We start from the raw sequence: 21,413 nt of genomic DNA, 5'->3' as shown, positions 1-21,413 counted from the left end.
TTGCACAAAATCAGATGAACTAACTATGCAACTAAGCAATCATAACCCTAAGCATGCAGTCAAAACTGATATCAAGTGTGACAACTAAGAATCCAACACTAATACTTGCATGGCGAAGCAAAACAGCGTTTTTGTGGTCAGCAAGGTCACCTTTGTCCCAACTCACGATCCCACGGAGGAAGAGGTAAGATCAGAGGTGCTTGAGCCCCTTTTTCCAAGGATCCTTTATGTTATTAATCTATCCAAATCAATCTGAACATGAGAATCTACTTTAATCATCAAAATAACGCAACAAGTTTTAAATCTAAATAGCAGATTTTACTCTAAGAATGCAGCAAAGACACATGAAAGTAAACAAAGGAGGTACTGGGCGCTTGAGATGGGCCCAATCCCAAGAGCTACAGCCTCCTAAGAGAGATTTAGAGCTGGTGCAAAGCTAGATTCATCTTTATTGATCAAGAAATAAAGAGTTACATCAAAACTGTCCACAAGGAGAACTTGAAAATGAGCTCACAGCAAAACTAATCTATTGCCTAAAAATCGAACTACAAAATGACTACAACAAGACTATGAAATGACTAACTACCAGCTAACCCCAAATGAGGCCCTAAGCCTTCTTATTTATACAAATTGAGGACCCAACAGTCCTCCTAAACTTTAGGGACTCGGCTGCCCAAAACTTGTAGTTAACAGCAGTCCTACTTGACTTGCTTGGCTGCCCTTGTGCTAATTGATTTGATGGCCCTTGAACTCCGAGCTGATGGTGGAGAATTCGAGGTAAGGGCCCATAAATGAAGGGGACACCTTCCTACAAATCCTCTCCCTTGTTCTCCCACGAATTTGGCTGCCAAGTGCTCATTAAAACCTTCAATTTTGTCTCCAAGTTGACAAAAAAGGCTACACAAAGCACCCATTAGACTTGTTAGCATAATGACTAACCCAATTCACTCTATTAGCATAAATATAATAAAAAACATGCAATAAACTAATGAGAATGGTGGATTAAGTCGAATTAGGAGGTTGAATGAGCCCAAATAATTATCCATTTTTGGGGCTCATCATCACCCCCCTACTGAAAGTGTTGCTCATCCTTTGAGCAACCAATCTATCTCCTCATCTTTGATGGCCTTTACGGCCTCCCTGTCATGCCAAGCTTCTGAAGTGATGTCCTCTTCTCTGTCATGAAACCATGCTTTTCTCTTTGCTTCTTCCCACTACTTGCTCCTTTTTCTAGAGAATTCTCAGCTTTGGTATGATTGTGCAAATATACTCAATCTGATGGTCGCAATGGTGGTGAAAGGAGATGAAATCAGTGCAGGATGGAAGAAAAGAGTGGCTGCATGCCTCCTCAACAAAATTCAAGCTTCAACTCCCTCTCCATACTTGATTCTGGCCTACCCAAAGGCTTCTACAGGATGTTTCTGGTAAAAATACAGAACTTCCTGTAGAAAGTCCTGTAGCTTCCTATAGAAGGTTGAACCATGACCAGATTGTGTCCGAACCTTGAAAAAAATGAGTGTTCATGGAGGGGATGGATGTGCTTAGGGTGGCTAGCACAGGTGCTGCCTCCCTAGCTAAAATCTCGGCCAATTTCTCCTTCTGCTGCCCTCTCCCCAAACTTCCTTGTATGCCAATCCCAAACAACGCAAAGCCTTTGAACTCATTTGATGAAACTTCCTCAAGAGTAATTCCCTTGATGCATCATCTAATTCAACAACTGATCCATCTGCAAGTTGTTGAAAAGCACTCCTTTCAAGCAAATTTTCCATGGCGCCCTTCACTAGCAGACGATTTTGTCCCATTGGTTCCGTGACAATAACACCCATGGATTTTCGATCACAATCAAACTCCAATAAAACCCGCCTCTTTGATCTTTGTATCCACCAATCACAATTGCCCAATTTCACTGTGCCACTGTTGAGAATGGCACTTGTATCACCTACCATTGGGTCTGGAACTCCCATTTTTTCAACCAATACATTCAAGGCTGCCTCAATGGGAATACCAGTAGCATGGAACTGGTGACCTTGACAAGATATCCCTGCATCATTGCAAACTGCAGCAACTTCTGCCAGAGTTTCTAAATTTTCCCCCATATTATGTGCAGGCCAATCTAATATTTTTCCATCCTCAAGATTATATGTTGTTCCTTCAATAGTAAACTCTCTAAGTGAACCACCACTGTGCCCTATGGCTATAAACTCACTGACAGACATCTGATTGGTTGTAAGAGTACATGTCTTATTAGAGCAAATCACTGTGGTGCAACCCAAAGTCTCCACGCTCGGTAACTTACGCACAATAGCATTCCTTTGTGCCATGTTACGAGTGCCAAGAGCCAAACATGTAGTAATCACAGCAGGCAATCCCTCTGGTATAGCAACAACTGCCAGAGCAACAACAATCTTAAAGTAGTACGTACATTTCTCAAAGGAAAACTGATATTTTTTTGCCACCCATCTATGACTTCCCGTGAAAGAAAATATTTGTAATTCATGATCCAGACAAGAATACAAATGGCACCAATCACTGTTGTCAGTCTTTCACCAAATTCATCTAACTTTCTTTTCAAAGGGGTATCATGACATTCCATTGAAGCTTCCTGAATTTGTGCCTGAATTTTACCTATTTCTGTAAACATGCCAGTGCTCACAACAATGCATGTGCAGCAGCCATTGGTAACTGTAGTTCCTGCAAACACCATGCATTCTTTTGACTGCAACTCACAGTCACACAAGGTGGCTAGATATGTTCTTTTGACCACAGGCATTCTCTCTCTGGTCAGGGAGATCTGCGCCATCCTAAAGGTGGATGTCTTGAGGGACACAATTCTCATGTCTGCAGGAACCTTGTCTCCCACCTTCAGTTCCACTATATCTCCTGGAACAAGTTCTCTGGAGGGAAGATCTACAACATAATGTCCATCTCTCAAGACCTTTGCATGATCAGATTGCATTTCTTTGAGAGCTTCCAAAGCCTTCTCAAAATTATTCTCCTGCCATACTCCAACAATGCCATTGAGGATGAGAATCAGGAGAATGACCAGGGGCTGTACATAGGCTGTTATGCCCTCCTCAGAAGACACATTATCACGAAAGTAGGTGAGAAGAAATGAAATGCTAGCTGCCAGCAGAAGTATTTTAACAACTGTATCATCAAATTGCTCCATTACCAGCTTCCACAAAGGTGTACCATTTTTCTTCTGGAGCTCATTCCATCCATATATTTGATGGCATTTTTCCACTTCATGAGAATTTAAACCATTCTATAAGCTCACATCATATTCTTCTAAGCATACTTCAACAGTTTTAGACCAAGCAGGGAATATCTTGTCCTCCATGGACTATGAAATAGATGATCAGATTCTAAATTCAAACATATTTCTCCACCATTAACAGATCTATAATGCGTTTGAAAAAACTCCAAAATCAATACTTTCAAGAACCCTGGTAACCTTGGACATGAGCTTTAACTACTTTTCTCATTTCAAGCTTGAATTTTGACAAAAATCTCGGGTTTTCCTTCTGCAGAGCTGTTTTCTGCGTTTCCTGTAGACGACTTCCTGTAGAAACGCCTGTAGAGTGCCCCTGGGCCTCTGAGTGAGCCCGATACGCTGGAGAATTGTGAACCAAGCCAAAAATCTCAATGGAGGACGATGGGTTAATCATTTTGTGGAATCAGAGGATGCATACTTCAGTTGAAAATGTTGCAAGTGCAAGTTAACAGCAGTCTGTGAGTTTGAGCTGAGCGTTCGTTACTTGCTGCGTGATTTGTGGTGAAGGAGTGAGGTGGCTAGGTGTACGTGGCCACATGCAGACGACAGTGCTATAATGAGCTGGATGTCCTCTTCTTGTTAATCAGTTGCACTGGAGTTAAAGCCTCTACCACTGTCTGTTTTTTTTTATTTTTAATTTTCACGTGAGTTGTCTAACACGTACGCTGCATGATTCCTGGCTGATTGCTAGAGAATTGGAAAAGGAACTATCAGCTTAATCTTGCTATATCCGTGCCTTAATTCCACCATTCCATTTTTTCATGCAGTTTTTAAATTAGATCTGTGCAATAAAAGAACGAGTTTCAGTCACGTACCTGAAGTCAAATGGCTATCGTGAGCTGTTGTGGCCTGTCATTGCTGCATGCATTTGATTCTATGGTTGCATGATGGCTTGGTTGCTGATTCATGGCTGGTTTCCTTGTGCAGGTGTCCTCTGGCCAGATGCATGCTACAAACATTTGTTTCCACGTTCAAATCTGCAACTTCAAGCTGCTGCTGCTGAATTTCACAGGACCAGAACTTGTTTTCGCCATTGCTCCCAAACGGTAAACCGGATCGATCTGAAAATTTCCGAGCATGTTCCTATCATCATGATGCACCTCCCATAGCAAAATCGTGATCAATGGATGCAAATATTTCGAGAAAAATGGAAAATGGCTAAAGATGTGAGAGATCAATTTCTCGGAAACCATGCATCGGAATCAGTTGAAACCGCTTGGGTAGGTTACTATCACCCATGTGCATCTCCCCATGAAACAGGTTTTGAAACAGATGCACGGATATGGAGAAAATGCAAAAATGGCTGATGGTGATGGAGGCTAATTTCTTGGAAACCGTGCACCAGAATTGGCTGAAACTGCTCAGGCATGTTGCCATCACCCCTGTACAATTCCCCATAAAATGGTTTTTCAAATGGATGCATGGTTTTCAAGTTATGGAAGAAACAAATTCTGTTCTAGGTATTTTTGCTTCAAGGCATTTTGCAGTTTTGTTGCATGGTAAGAAAAACTGAGCTTGGGCTATGATGCAGATATGGAGATGATGGAGGAGGAGTTTGAAGATTGCAGGAGGACTTCTGAACCCTTGAGGAAGCTACCATGTTCGCCAAACCACCTTTTTGAAATCCATTTCTAGCTTCCTACAATTTCTACAGGAACTTCCTGTAGAAGCACAATGAGGTGGAAAGGATGATGGAAAAGGGTGAGGAATGGGAACATGGATGCTTGCAGGCATAACCAATGGATTCCAAGTGTTAGATCTCCTTCCAAAATCAAATCTGGCTCGCTTGAAGGTTCTACAGGATGTTTCTTGTAGAAATATAGAACTTCCTCTAGAAGGCACAAAAACTCCTTTGTCTTTGTTTTGAGTGATCCTCCTGACCTGCAATGTCATTGCTGCAACCTGAAATTATTCAATGAAAATTAGATTTCTTTTTCTTTTTCTTTTTCTCTTTTTTTTGAAAAACAACTAGGGCGCCTCATGGAGGTTTTCACCCTAATTGCTTGCCCTGGGCGCCTCCAAGGGAGGTTTTCACCCCGAGATCTTATTCTCTTTTCTCTTTTTTCCCAACCCATTGACCGCCTCATGGAGGTTTTCAATCAATGAGCCAATCTAAGGCGCCTCCGAGGAGGTTTTCACCTTAGATTTCTATTTTCCTCTTTTTTCATATTTTTCTTTTTCTTTTTTCTCTTTTTTTTTTTTTTTTTTTCTACCCTACCCTACTTGAAAAACAAAATCGTTCTCAAGTATAAGAATACTTCCAATGGAGCCATGTGCACATCGAGATTAGAGGTAAACTGATGTGGAGGCTTGAAATGCATGCTTTGACAGCTATCCAGATCTCAGAGACCAAATGATTTGACTTTGAAGGGATCAAACATAGCTGAAGAAGAGAGTACTGCTGCAACTTAGTGACCGTCTGAAACCATATTTCAATATAGCTCTGATATCCTTGGTTATTTTCCTGATCTGGATCATGTTTCATGTCACCCTCTAACATGACCTTCTCATCTTCCTCTTTTTATTGATCTTTCTCTTGAATACATGGAATATTTGATGGTAACCATGAGGGAGCTCTCTCGATCTCTGATTCTGATCTCTTCTCTTCATCAAGTGCAGCCCATGGTTCTTTCATCTCCTCTTTTGAATCTTCTTTTGCCAGATGTGGTCCTTCAATGCTTTCAAGATAATCTCTGCTTTGCAACACTCTTCCTGAGCTATGGTGAAGATCATTGAGCTCAAGAGGAGTCATTTGGACATGTTGTGCCTCAACATTGTAATGGAGTTGAGCTACTCCACTGTGTGGATTTGGAGATGGTGGTACGGCTAGTTGAGTGGGGGTGTAGATTTGAGATGGATGCGGATGGGGTTGTGGTTGGGTAGGCATTTGGGGTTGCCTTGGTGGAGGAGGAGGTGATGGTTGCGGATGAGCAGGTGGTGGAGGAAAAGAAGCGGGAGGAGTGTTGTATTGGGGCCTCCACCCCTGATGAGGTGCATTCCACTGAGGTTGTGGTTGAGAATAAGAGTGAAATGAATGAGCAGTTGGTTGGGCATAATATGGATCTATGAAGGAACAAGGAGGAGGTGTGAACCAAAAAGGATGAGCAGGGGGACCCCAAGAAGGCATGAAAGTGGCTTGATAAGGGTCATAATAGGTCTCGGGTGTCCCTTGCAGTTCCTGCTGGTAAGATCTAGGTCCATGTGGCCTCCTTTGGTTCATATAATAGAGTGATTCAGTGGCTCCTTTGGCTCTCTGATATGTGGCTTTGATTCTGGGTAAGGAAGGGCACTAATCTGTAGGATGGCATTCTTCACAGATGAAACACACTTCTAGGGAGTGCATTGGACATTCGTTCCTAGGATGCTTTCTAGTGCACCTGGGACAAAAGATGACCAAAGCCCTCTTGGCTTCCTCTTGCTTCTTTTGGATCCATAGGGTATCCAATTGCATGGCAAGAAACTTCCTCATATCACTCTTGAAATCTTCTATCTGATCTTCAAATTCATCTTTGGACAAGGGACTGCTCCCAACATTTCTGCTTGTAGCCATTTGCTCCAGAGGAATGGTCTCTTCTTCTTCTTCCCTTGAGGTTCTTCAAATATGTCTTGTTGTCCACCTAAGAGTTCTTTAATCATAGCCATCGAAGAAGAGAGAATGTTGGCTGTGTGAAGTAATGGGGGTGTTGTGCAATCATTTTTCTAACTTATCTCTACTACTACAAGGCATGAAATGAAATCTTTTTGTTTGATTTTTGCTTTTTTCTACTTCTCCCTGCAAAACTGAAATAGATTGAACTGCAACTAACTATCTTGCTAAAATGAAAATGCGGAATTGAAATGAAAGCAGGAAAGGACTAATCTAGTTTGCTCAAATGAAATTGCAGGAATGAAATTCTAGTCTACGTTTGCGGAATGGAAATGACAATCTACGCTTGCAGAAATGAAATTGCGGAATTGAAATGCTAATCTATGAAAGCGGGAAATGCTAATCTACTTTTGCATAAACGAAATTGCATAATGGAAATGAAATAAACTACTTAGCAGAAGATTGTAGTGGAAAATAGAAGAAAAAGCGGCAATCACCAATACTCTGACGCTTCCCCGGCAACGGCGCCAAAAAGATGGTGGGCTCCAGTATTGTAACAATAATGCTACAACTCTTGGAGCTCCCTTCTTTAATTTTATCAACCCGGTAGTTCGTAACAAACTTGGAAGCGACGGTGCTGTATGCACAAGTACTAGCTCTTGCCGTAGCTGTCACTTGGTCAGCTGGCACAAGTCCACTAGGAGCTTAAGCCAACTTCTATGAGCTCTTAGAAGAAGCTTTTTAATTGATGGATGAAAGCTAACTCGAAGGAAGCTAATCTAATTGCAAAAAGAAACTGAAAGCCAAAAAGAAACGCAAACCCTAGCAAACCCTAATTCTACCAACTAGTCCTACTGACGCAAAGGAGAGCATGCAAACTACTGAAAGAGATGCCATTACTTCTATGAACGTAAAGTACATGTGTCTAGACTACCTCTATCTGAAGAAAACATCTTTTTGTATTTTTGATTAAGTTGTTGGAATTATCATGCTTGTGCTTTTAACTATTTTTTACTGTGCAGAGGTGGATCAAGAAGGAGAAATGCTTGGAAGAGGTTGGGAAGGTTCAGAGAGGGTCTAAGGAGTCCCTAACACCCTTCCAGAGAGTCTCACAAAGTTTGGCTACCAAGAAACCGTGTTTATGAGCTTCTACAGGAAGTCTGCAGGGGTTCTACAGGATGTTCAGGATTTCTACAGGATGTTCTGTGATTCTTCTACAGAATGTTTCGAAATGGAATTTTGGAGCATGGATGGAGGGAAAAAGATGGAGGAATGAGTATGGAGGTGAAATAGGGGTGTGAAGAGGTCTAGGACTTGGTGGATGAGGCTAAGGAGCGATTGGATTTGTTCAAGGATGGGGGAAGCGATGATGCACAAGAATGTAGGAATTAGGGCAAGGCAGGGAAAGTATGGCAAATGAAGGGTACGAATCATGGACTAAGGGTTGGAGCAGATTATCTGATGGATTATGGGTAGATAGAGAAGGATAACAGGTGCTCTGCAAGTTATTTTTCGAATTTAACAAATGAAGACTTGGAAAATCAAGAACCTATTTACCTTGACCTAATCTGACCTAGATAATAGCAAAAGAAATGGAACAGAAGTTTATTTGCACAAAATCAGATGAACTAACTATGCAACTAAGCAATCATAACCCTAAGCATGCAGTCAAAACTGATATCAAGTGTGACAACTAAGAATCCAACACTAATACTTGCATGGTGAAGCAAAACAACGTTTTTGTGGGCAGCAAGGTCACCTTTGTCCCAACTCACGATCCCACTGAGGAAGAGGTAAGATCAGAGGTGCTTGAGCCCCTTTTTCCAAGGATCCTTTATGTTATTAATCTATCCAAATCAATCTGAACATGAGAATCTACTTTAATCATCAAAATAACGCAACAAGTTTTAAATCTAAATAGCAGATTTTACTCTAAGAATGCAGCAAAGACACATGAAAGTAAACAAAGGAGGTACTGGGCGCTTGAGATGGGCCCAACCCCAAGAGCTACAGCCTCCTAAGAGAGATTTAGAGCTGGTGCAAAGCTGGATTCATCTTTATTGATCAAGAAATGAAGAGTTACATCAAAACTGTCCACAAGGAGAACTTGAAAATGAGCTGACAGCAAAACTAATCTATTGCCTAAAAATCGAACTACAAAATGACTACAACAAGACTATGAAATGACTAACTACTAGCTAACCCCAAATGAGTCCCTAAGCCTTCTTATTTATACAAATTTAGGACCCAACAGTCCTCCTAAACTTTAGGGACTCGGCTGCCCAAAACTTGTAGTTAACAGCAGTCCTACTTGACTTGCTTGGCTGCCCTTGTGCTAATTGATTTGGTGGCCCTTGAACTCCGATCTAATGGTGGAGAATTCGAGGTAAGGGCCCATAAATGAAGGGGATTCCTTCCTACAAAAAATCTCCCTTGTTCTCCCACGAATTTGGCTGCCAAGTGCTCATTAAAACCTTCAATTTTGTCTCCAAGTTGACCAAAAAGGCTACACAAAGCACCCATTAGACTTGTTAGCATAATGACTAACCCAATTCACTCTATTAGCATAAATATAATCAAAAACATGCAATAAACTAATGAGAATGGTGGATTAAGTCGAATTAGGAGGTTGAATGAGCCCAAATAATTATCCATTTTTGGGGCTCATCAGTGACTCATGAAGAAGAGGAAGAAATGCAACATGATATATCAAAATTACAAGACCAAGTGCAACAACTATCCCTTGCACAAAAAGGAACGGAATCTAAGATGGATGGTTTAAAGAAAGGTGTAGAAGCTAAGATGGACTGTTTAAAGAAAGGCGTAGAAGCTAAGATGATTGACGTGGAAGCTAAGATGGATGATTTGAAGATAGATTTGAAGACAGACATGGACGAATTGAAGATAAATATGAATAAGTTGCTACAAGAAATGGTCCCTAAGGGTGAAAGGGTACTAAAGGAAACTCATGATGAGAACAAAAGAAATGTTAATCATGATTCCATAGACACTAATGTTGGATTGAAGACTCACCATATTCCAAAAATCGATATGAGGAAGTTTGATGGCAAGGATCCCGCCACATGGATATTACAGATGGAGCAATTCTTCGATCTCAATAATGTGCAAAACACACAAAAGGTACGTATGGCAACTGAATATTTGGAACCAAATCAGTTTGTATGGTATCAATGGCTTTGCTCTCGTAAACAATTTATCACTTGGGCAATTTTTACGGAAGAATTGATAGCACATTATGAAGATACAAAAAGCAACACTTTTTTTAGCCAATTGATAAGTCTCAAACAAAAGGGTTCAATAATGGAGCACATTGAGGAGTTCCAAAAATTGAACATAAGGTAAAAGATATTCCAGAGGAGCATAGGATTGATGTGTTCATAGGGTCTTTAAAGGATAATATCCAACATGATGTTCGCCTTTGGGAACCTGATTCATTAGAGAAGGCATTCAGGTTAGCAAGAAAAATGGAAAGCAAAATTATGGCAACTAGGAAGCATACCATTCACAACTATAAAGACGGAAGTGTTGTTGCCCCTAGTCTTCCACAACCTACAAGGTTGACACCACAACAATTGGAAGAAAAAAGAGCAAAAGGGCTTTGTTACAATTGTGATAGCAAATACACAAAAGGTCATAAGTGTGCTGAGAAGAAATTATTCTACATAGATTGTGAAGAGGAAGAAGAAAAGGAGCAAGAAAGGTCAAAAGAAGAGGATATACTCCAGGAACAAAGCCTAGATGAAGAAAAAATAAATCCGACCATATCTTGTAATGCATTGGCGGGAATTACCACTCCTCAAACCATCAAGATAGAAGGACAAATCAAGAAGAAAAAGGTAATAGTGTTGATTGATTCAGGAAGCACCCACAATTTTATTCATTGTAGGGTAGCAAAAGAATTGAATTGCTTCCTATATCCAGCACCAGAGTGTCAAGTGATGATTGCAAATGGAGGAACAATAAATTGCTCTGGAAAGTGCCATAATATCAAGCTATCCATGGGAGAATATGTATTGACTAGCCCAATGCTTTCCATTCCAATGGGAGGTGCTGATGTTGTACTAGGAGTCCAATGGCTACAATCCTTGGGTACAATAGCTTTTAATTTTCAAGAACTTTTCATGAAATTTTCTGTGGAAGGAAAGGAAGTTGAATTAAGGGGTATTGCAGGGAAACCAGGAAAGATAATCAGCTCTAATGGCATGACAAAGCTTCTAAAAAAGGAGCAAAGAGGTGTAATTGCACAATTATGTTCGCTAGATGTTTCCACATTGGAATCATCTATTTCTCCAGATCTCCAAAAAGTCCTGGACAATCATTCCAAGGTATTTGAGACTCCCAAAGGTCTCCCACCTATGCGTGATCATGATCATGCTATTCATCTGATTCCAGGAAGTGTTCCTCCAAACATCAGGCCGTACAGATATCCCTATGTCCAAAAAAGTGAAATTGAACGTATGGTTGCAGAAATGCTAGAGGCTGGTATAATTCAACCGAGTCAAAGTTCTTTCTCAGCTCCAGTAGTATTGGTGCACAAGAAGGATGGATCATGGCGCATGTGTCCAGATTATAGGGAGCTCAACAAGCTCACTATTAAAGATAAGTTCCCCATTCCTGTCATTGATGAATTACTGGATGAATTGCATGGATCAATTTACTTCACCAAGTTGGATCTTCGTTCGGGATATCATCAAATCAGAATGAAGATTGAAGACATTCTAAAAACGGCATTTAGAACTCATGAGGGTCATTATGAATTTTTGGTCATGCCTTTTGGCCTTACCAATGCACCTTCAACATTTCAAGGTTTGATGAATTCAATTTTCAAACCATTCCTTAGAAAATTTGTGTTAGTATTTTTTGATGATATACTAATCTACAGCAAGTCTTGGAAGGATCATGTTGAACATGTTGACAGGGTGCTACAACTATTGGAGGAGAAACAATTATATGCAAAAAGATCCAAATGTTTCTTTGGAGTCCAGGAGGTGGAATATTTGGGTCATATTGTATCTCATGAAGGAGTTAAGGTAGACCCTAGCAAAATTAAAGCCATTAAGGAATGGAAAATCCCCACATCCATAAAGCATCTGCGAGGATTTCTTGGGTTGACAGGGTATTATCGCAAGTTTGTTAAGAATTATGGGAGAATAGCAGCACCTCTAACAACATTATTGAAGAAAGATTCATTTTCATGGACTCCGGAAGCAACAAAGGCCTTTGAACATCTTAAAGAGGCAATGTGCCAAGCACCGGTCTTAGCTACACCGGACTTCACAAAAACCTTTATTGTGGAATGTGATGCTTCAGGAAATGGAATTGGTGTTGTTCTAATGCAAGATGAAAGACCCATTGCTTTTGAAAGTCGTCCAATCAAGGGAAAGTTTTTAAGCAAAGCTATTTATGAGAAGGAAATGTTGGCAATACTCCATGCACTTAAGAAATGGCGACCCTACCTAATGGGAAGACACTTCAAGGTAAAAACGGATCATGATAGCCTTAAATACTTTTTAGAACAAAGATTATCCTCTGAAGAGCAACAAAAGTGGGTCACAAAGATGTTGGGTTATGACTTTGAAATCATCTACAAAAAGGGAAGCAAAATGTGGTGGCAGATGCACTCTCAAGAAAGGATGAGGATGTGGAAGCATTGTTGTGTGCCATTTCTATTATCCAACCAGATTGGATAAACGAAGCAAGGGAGGAATGGAAGAATGACGAAGAAGTGTGGGCACTTATTCGAAAGCTACAACAAGATTCCAGTACTTCTGATACATTTAGCTGGCAAAATGATTCGTTATGGTACAAAGATCGCTTATACCTCTGTAAGAATTCCCAGCTAAAACAAAAGATTCTTATGGAATTGCACACTTCTCCCTTAGGAGGGCACTCAGGATTTTTAAAAACTTACCACAGGGTTAAGAAGGAATTTTTTTGGGATGGCCTTAAATCAGATATTCAAAAGTTTGTGGCGGAATGTTTGGTTTGCCAACAAAATAAAGTTGAAACAATTAAGACACCGGGTCTATTACAACCTTTATCCATTCCAAGCCAACGTTGGGAGGAGGTTTCAATGGATTTTATCACAGGTTTACCCAAGTCTGAGGGAAAGAGTGTCATCATGGTGGTAGTTGACAGACTTACCAAGTATGCACACTTTTGTGCATTATCACATCCATTTAAAGCCAGTACAGTTTCTACTGCATTTATGGAAACAGTTCAAAAGCTACATGGAAACCCAAAGATTATTGTAAGTGACAGAGATCCCATTTTCACTGGAAATTTTTGGACAGAATTATTTTCTTGTCTTGGTACTCAGTTAGCTCATAGCTCATCTTATCATCCTCAATCTGATGGGCAAACTGAGATAGTAAACAAATGTTTGGAAGGATATCTTCGTTGCTTTGTATCTGATAAACAGACACAATGGGTCAAATGGTTGCCTCTGGCTGAATGGTGGTATAACACTTCCTTCCATACAGCAACAAAAATGACCCCATTTATGGCACTTTATGGGTATCAACCACCATCCATCACATCATATTTAAGAGAAAATTCTAAGGTTCAGGCAGTGGAACATCACATCGAACATCAACAACAAGTCCTCCAACTCTTAAAGGATAACCTCGTGTTGGCACAAAATAGAATGAAACAACAGGCAGATCAACATCGCAGTGAAAGAAGTTTTGATGTAGGTGATTGGGTATTCCTACAGCTACAACCATATAAGCAAATGTCCCTAAAGCAAGCTAAGTACAAGGTGTTGCAAAAGATTGGTACTATGGCATACAAATTGGAGCTTCCTGCAGCTTCTCGATTGCACCCAGTTTTCCATGTTTCATGTTTAAAGAAGGTTATAGGTGACAAGCTCCCAATTCAAACAATATTGCCAGAACTTGACGAGGAAGGAAAAATTATATTGGAACCGAAAGCAGTCACAGAAACAAGAACTCGACAGCTACGAAATCGATCAATTTCAGAGTATCTTATCAAGTGGAAGAACTTATCCGCTGAAGATTCCACATGGGAGGATGAGAATTTTATGCAGAAGTATCCAGAACTACTCAAGCGTTGAGGACAACACTTTTTTGAAGGAGAGGGGCATGTTGGGTCCCTATAATACTAGTGATTACCCCATTACTATTGTAGTTATACCCCTTATTTATATTGTTGTGCCCCTATTACCCCCATATTGTTATTTCTGTGCCCCATAGAATCCCTCTATTGTTATTTTTGTGGCTTTATATTATTATTGTTAGGTCGGCTAGATTTTATTGTGACTCCTTAGACTCCTATATATAGAAAGGAGGTTTTGTCATTTGTATCATCGAAGAATTGTTCATTTATGTAATGTAAAGGAGGTTTCCCCCTCGGAGAGGCTGAATTCTAAGGCGTTGATCTATCTTTTCTATCTTTCCTTGAGCTGGTTACATAACAGGCACTTCCAAGCTCACTATCACCATGATCTTTGCAAGGTCTACCATTAGTCCTTGTCTGCAAACCACATGCCCCAATAGGTTCCCAAAAGGAACGCAAAATAGACATTTCTTCAGATTAAGCATGATCTGGTATCTTTGACAAGTATCCAGCATCAGGCACAAGCTTGCTACCTGGTGCTTAACTAGCCCAAATACAGTCTAGTCATCAAAATATACCTACAAGAACTTATGAATAAATTCCTTGAATGTCGCAACAACCACATGTGAAAATATTGCAGGCACATTCTTCAATCCAGATAGCATTACAGTGTACTGAAAATAACCCCACTGAGTCGCGAAGGTTGTCTTGCTCCTATAATCCATTGCAATTTTGATTTGGTGGTATCCAGAGAAACCACCAGTGAAGGAATATGCTTCCTGGCCACCTACATTGTCCAAAACTTCATCCGTGAATGGATTTGGGAAAGGATCATGCACACAAGCGTCATTCAATTATTTGAGATCCACGCATATCCTTATCTCATCCTTCTGCTTCTTCTCTTGCACCAACATTGGACTTATCCAATCAAATTCTTCCATAGGCTCAATGATGCCTGCCACTTACATCTTGTCTAGCTCTAAGCATACCTTCTCCTTGTATTTTGGATTGAGATGGTAGGGCCTTTGCTTAACTGGCTTCATGTCAGGCTTTAGCATGATCTTCATCATTCCTAGGCCCCCGGTTATTCCTTTAAGATCCATAAAATTAGTGGGGAATAAGTTCTTGTATTCACGAAGCAATTCCGTGACCTTATTTGCTGTCACGTTGTCCCAGTAGTCTCCAATCTTCGCAAATTTTGGTTTTTCCTCTGTACCAATGTTCACTTGTTTTGTTTCCACCGGTGTGGTTATATCATGGTTCTCAATCTACAATCCTCGAACATCACGGTGGTCTTCTGTTTTTGGAATGTTAATATTTCATGGGTCCTTGTCCTCTACTTCAGTAGTTACATTATAACATTCGAGTGAGTGACTTAGCTTAGTAGCCCATTTAGGATGAATCGAGCCTAAAAGATCCTGCATATCCTAAAGATAACCACTTTCACCTCTTGTAGCACTTCATCAATATTGTCAAACCCATCCTCAAAATTGAATGCCATCATGAATCCTTCACATAGGATATCGCATTCACCTATCCCATGGTGGAGATATGTTTCTATATACCAATTCATTGGGATAACATCCAGGATATGATAGAATAGATGCACCCACTCAGGTTGGGGCTTTTCTCCATAAGCCTGCGTCGATTTGGCCAGATGCCAACGCGGATCATTCTACCCATTGTACTTGTCTGTCTGTCACATCTTAGGCTTCCCAAATCATGTTCTCATCATCCCCCTACATTTGCACCAATCATCAAAGCTTTTCTTGTGCATACCCCACCATCTTGTGGGCATAGCACGTAGTGCTCAATCCAAGGCCTGGAAGCACTACTTTTTTGGTACCTCCCTTTCAAGTGCATCCAAAAAGATATCTACCTCATTCAGGCAATCACAAATAGGTAGATTTCTTACCTCTAATGACACACAGTGTAGTGACTAGGTCATCATGTTGCAATTCAGCGTAGTTACTTCATGTAACCAATTCTGCCAGCATTTTATTTCTTTGTCGAAGTCCGAAGTGCAGGAACTCTTGCGATCCCATGAAATCCATCCATTGATGGTGGGATTCACTTAATCTTGGTCTCTAGCTATTATCTTATAGATACATTCTAGGTCATCATCACTCTCATAATTGCGAACAGGTTCAGTATAGCGCAATCGTTTAGCAGGATTGAGGGGTACTATTACGTGCAGTGATTTATTCTCAAAGATCATATTTTTCTTCCTTAGATTAATTATTCTATTCATATCAGTAGCCCAGTCAATTCCCAGGAGCGCAGGATAGGGATTGTTGTCATCCACTATCCCTATTACTTAAAAATGAGACAGTGCGCTCACTCCCTCAATATCCACGATCACCCCCTGCAGCCGCCCCATGGGGATGATTTTCTGCTAATTCGCCATCCTTAGCTGTATCAGAGACCATTGTAGCATAGGTCTCCCCATTCGCTCCCAAGTCTACTTTGGTAGGACATTCACATCTGATCCTAGGTCCAAAATGACCTGATCCATTTCATACTCTCCTATATGTGTGGTTAGCCTCATCTCCCATCCTATCCTTTTTTTATGCTTGCCAATATTTCGTACTACACGTGGCTCACTTGGCACAGTTCTAGTGCATCTATTCATGAGCTCTTGTAAGCCTTGCACAACCTTACTGTCACGCAGTAACTTCATACAGGTTACTAAAAAAGTTGTGAAGCTCTTCTTACCTTCCAAGAAGGCTTCACGAGCATGCTCCAAATCGAACCCATACTCTTTTTCTGGGGCTTGCCAAACCCATGTACTATCTTCTGGCTATTTCCCCTTGTCATCTCCTGTCGTGATTCCACTCATGAGCACTATATTTATGTTTGGATGTTCCTCATGTGGCTCAGACCTCATCATCTGCAAGTTCTAAGGCAACGAAGGTGGTAGTGCCCCTTTGTCATATATCCTAGCTATTAGTGTAGGACAGAATTCTATTTCATGATCAAACAACATGCAATACTTGCACGATGGATGTGTTGGATTAGTGCAATCATGGGCAAGTGTCCTGGTCCTCCTCCATCTCGGCCTCTTCCACAGCATTGAAATCATGTCCATTCCATCCCTGGATTCTGGTCAAGGGGTCGTGTTTGAGCCTAACTCTTATAGGTGGGAGTTCTATTCATCATCAATTCATAGCTCCTACAAGTATGCTCATCATGTCCTACTGACCTACAAAAGTTGCAGAACTGTTGTTGCAGTGCTTGTAGATACTTCTGTAGCAAGTGACAGTTATTTGTGGCATTTTTTATAGCTACCTGAAACATAATGCACCATAATGCAGGCCCCGCACTAGGTCCTACTTGAGCTTCTGGCTTTAAAGGCATCTATTGGGCACAAGATCCCCCAAGAGAGGTTTTGGGGTTTAGAGCCTAGATTTTGGTCAAAGATCGTAATTTTGATGTAAACAGTTCACATTTTGTGGGCACAGACTGTGTAGCTTGTAAAAGATTCATAGGGCTGTCCGCCCTTAGTTTTGTTATTGTAATGTCAACTGTAGAGATCTACCCATGGTCCACGGACCATGGGATTGTATAAATAGAGCGAGGCTGTAAGTAGTTAAGGCATCTAAATTTTAGGAGAAGGATGAAGAGTTGAGTCCTATATGTGGAGTAAAGTCTAGTTTTGGGTCGTAGAGTAGGAGAAGGCTCTGCAACTGAGTGCGTAGAGGCCTAGTAATCCACAGATGATTGCGCAGGGTGAGTCGAGTCTGTAACAGTTGGAAGTATTAATAAAGAGAAGTTTCATATTAATTCTGTGTATTTATTTCCTATTTTATCCATTAAATATATTGGGTATAAATTGCACTTCTACTGTTTATATGATGTGTGAGCATATATGAATGTGTTGCTTAAGTGAATGCAAGGTAGAATATCTGTTTACATGAAGCTATCTAAGATTGTTAAGAAGATAAGTAGGATATGCGGTGTAGTTTGCGGAAATAGTGCAGTTCACTACCTTGGCAGTGCGAAATCATCTCATCCCCTAGTTAGGGCTATGCGAAAGATGATTATAATAGACCGTGAAGGTATTGAAGGTTGGAACAAGTGCACAAAGCGACCTTCATGAAGATATATCTAGTTCGACTAAGTCGACATCTCAGACATCTCAAGGGTGCAGAAACTTGGTTCCAACATCCCCACATACTGCTTTGGGTGAGACTTCACTCCGTGCTCCACGGGCTTATGCCAAAAGGGCTAGTAGTGTAGGGATTTGTTTGGCTAAATAAATCCGAACCTGAGTTAGGCCCCCTCAAGCCAATAGAATCACTCCTCCTCCTCCAATGTTATTTGCAAAGACTGGGTAATGGTCTTTGTCATGACCCTGACTCTTGAATTTCAAACACCATACCTCCTCACGTACCTCTAGTCGAACAACCCTATCATCTGTCAGACTTTTCATCTCAAGGAAAATTTTCTTCAGTTGTGCATGGATCTACTGAACTCCTAGATTAGGATCCTATATCGAAGTCTCATGTAGTCTCATGGAAATCTCCAAGGCCTTTGCCTAATGTTGAGCCTTAGTTTTGGTCTTATTTTTGCTCAAAGAAACTTACTTATCCATCTATTTTCCATCCATTTTCCCTTCATTTATCCCATTTTGATGTATATTTGATATCCATTCAACTATTTAATTTTAATTTTGCAATTTCTAAAGTTTTTATGAAAATTTGGTTTTTAGTGCAAAATTGGCAGATTCAGAAATTCCCGTAATAGCTCTATGGTTGATATGGTTGCAAGACACTTGGGCATGAATGGAATGCATGGATGGACAGCTTGGGAACTAGGACTAAGCTAGAAATGCTTAGTTCGAACTGAACAAGCTTTATTAGGCCCATTTGGTGCTAGTCAACCATGACTAGTCATACAGGAATCCCATAGAAATAGGGCTGTTTTGAGTTTTCATAGGAATGGTTATCTTTCTTGGGTTGGGGATAATGAATTTGACTTGGATAGGTGGATGAGAGTAGATGGGTTTGTTTGAGTGATTATAGATCAGTTTGTTCATGAGACTTCTTATTTAAAGCCAAAACTTTGATGGCTTATGTATTGATTTTTGATATACTTTTATGCTGAGACATATTTTGGATTGAGAAGTAATTTGAAGACTTGTGTTATTATTATTTTGCTGTGCAATGCTATGGATGTGTGACTGATCTAAGCTTCTGATATCACCTATCAAAGTGTGCAGGGCAAGGGTGGAGGGCCCCCACTCCAAGCTAAGTACACTTCCATGATAAACTAGTTTTATTTCATTGCAATTTGGTTAATTGTAGCACTAGTTTTTCAAAGCTTTATTTCAGTTTGTTTTATGGTTTATGCATAGTGATTGATTTCATTTGTTATTAGCTTATTCATCACTTTATTGAGTTGGAAAAACAGATGTTCAAGTTGGACATTCCTTCTACTAAATGATGAATCAAAACTAGTTCCTTTTTGTTTACATGCAAGCAGTTTATTTCCATTTTGATTTGGATATTGAGATGAATGAATTATAATGGAATATCTTATGTGTCTCTTAAGTTAAGAGCTTCTTTCATTTATAATTTATGCATCTTGAGCTTTTGGTTTCAATCTCTGATTCATTAAGTGATAATTGAGGTAAAGGTGGACTTCTTGAGTTCAAGAACCCTTTCAATACTTTTCTCTTTTTGAGCTGATTGAATTAGGGTTATAAGATGTACTATCTTTAGTTTTTGAATAACTTATCTTTCAAGGTTTGGTTATATCTGATCTTCACATATAGTGAACTTGCCTCAAAGCATAAACAACCCGGATTGATAAGAAATAATTGTGTTAATTTAGGACCATAAATTAGCTCAACATTTTGGCGCCGTTGCCAGGGAGGCAAAAATCGGCATAGTCAATAGAAAGATAAAAAAATTCAAAATCACAAAAACATTAGTTACATTCCATTTTAGATATGTTTCTTTATGCCTAGATATAGAGATCCTCAAGGTAGATTTATTAAAAACCGCCCAACAATAGAAATAGGATCATCGCACACTCCTGTTACTGGTAATCCAATAATTGAGGAGTTGATAGAAAAGCAAAGAACTGGCCAAAGATTAACCTTGATTGAAAGGCAAACTTTGTTAGCTTGGGAAGAAAAGCAAAAATTCTCCACTTCCAGAAAACAAAAAGAGAAAGGAAAACAAATTGTTTTTCCATCCATCGATCCTCTTATCTTCCCACAGCTTGAAATTCCACTTGAAATTGAAATAACTCAAACAATGGCAGAAGAGGGACATGGATCCATTCACCTTAATCCTGAACAACAAAGAGCTGAAAATGAAAGACAACAAAGAGAATGGAGAAGGAAGAGAAAGGAAGAGGCAAAACAAGAAAATGATAGGAAGCTAGAAAACAACCGGAAAAGACAAGAAGATGGACTTGACCAAGAAACTACTTTCGGTTTTCCGATAGTAGATACAAGTGCAATACTGGGAGAAGAAGTAAAAATGAAAAACATTCCACCTTCTGTGTTGCCAAACTTCTATGGAATGTCTACAGAAGATCCTGATTCATTCATGTTTGAATTTGATATCTTATGTAGAACATATGGCTATACTGATGATGTTCATAAGCTTCGTCTTTTTCCTGCAACATTAAAAGCAGCAGCTTTAAAATGGTTTATGGGTTTAGGAGAACAAACAATAGCCTCCTGGGATGATATGCGAACCGTCTTCCTTAAGAAATATCAAGCTTATTGTAGATCTAAAGATTCAAAGGAAGATGTGTTTAAAATGACACAACAGGAAGATGAAAATTTAGAAGAATATTTAGAAAGATTCGCATATAATCTTCAGAAGTCTAAACAACATTCTCTAACTCCAGAAACTGTTGGCACAATCTTTCTCAAAGGTGTAAGGGATGAATACCTTGACATTTTGAATGTGATGGGCAAGGGAGATATTTCAAATCTTCCATTCGATGAAATTGTCGAGTTATGTCAGAAATATTCTAGAGGAAGATCAAAAACCGGAAGAAGGGAAGTAAGTTCCAAAGCACCAAAGTTAGCTGCAGGAGGGATAACAAGAGCTGAAATAGGAATTTTATTGGAAAACTTCAAAACAGATCTTTTGAGTACATTGGGAACACAAGTGGATGTGCTAAAGGCAAACAAGAAAAAGGAGGAACAAGAGCAAGCCTTAGCAATATTTTGTTCAAAATGTAAAAAGAAACATCCATTGAGAGATTGTCCTTTGGATAGTATTCAGGTTTGTGGTCTTTGTACAGGCAATCATTCCACAGAGAGTTGTGTAAAATTGAAAGAGTTACAAATAAACTCAATGGAAGAAGTGCCAGGAACAGAAGGTTTCTATTATGTTGCACCGCGGAGACCATGGCCACCTAGAATGCCTCCACCAAATCAGCCACAATTCCCTCAGCCAAATTATGCTTATCCACCTTATAATCCTTGGA

At 39.9% G+C, this 21,413-nt stretch overlaps 1 pseudogene; it reads right to left on the bottom strand.

Annotated features, from left to right (window-relative positions):
* Positions 1 to 1,574: 1,574 nt before the first annotated feature.
* The window catches only part of LOC149176047 (calcium-transporting ATPase, endoplasmic reticulum-type pseudogene), a 109,621-nt pseudogene continuing 89,782 nt past the window's right edge, over positions 1,575 to 21,413 (bottom strand).

The sequence above is a fragment of the Pinus tabuliformis genome, chromosome 4_1 (genome assembly GCF_031772625.1).
Source record: "Pinus tabuliformis cultivar Carrire ecotype Pingquan chromosome 4_1, CPIR1, whole genome shotgun sequence".
Taxonomy (NCBI): Eukaryota; Viridiplantae; Streptophyta; class Pinopsida; order Pinales; family Pinaceae; genus Pinus; species Pinus tabuliformis.
This window is presented reverse-complemented; position numbering and strand designations above follow the sequence as displayed.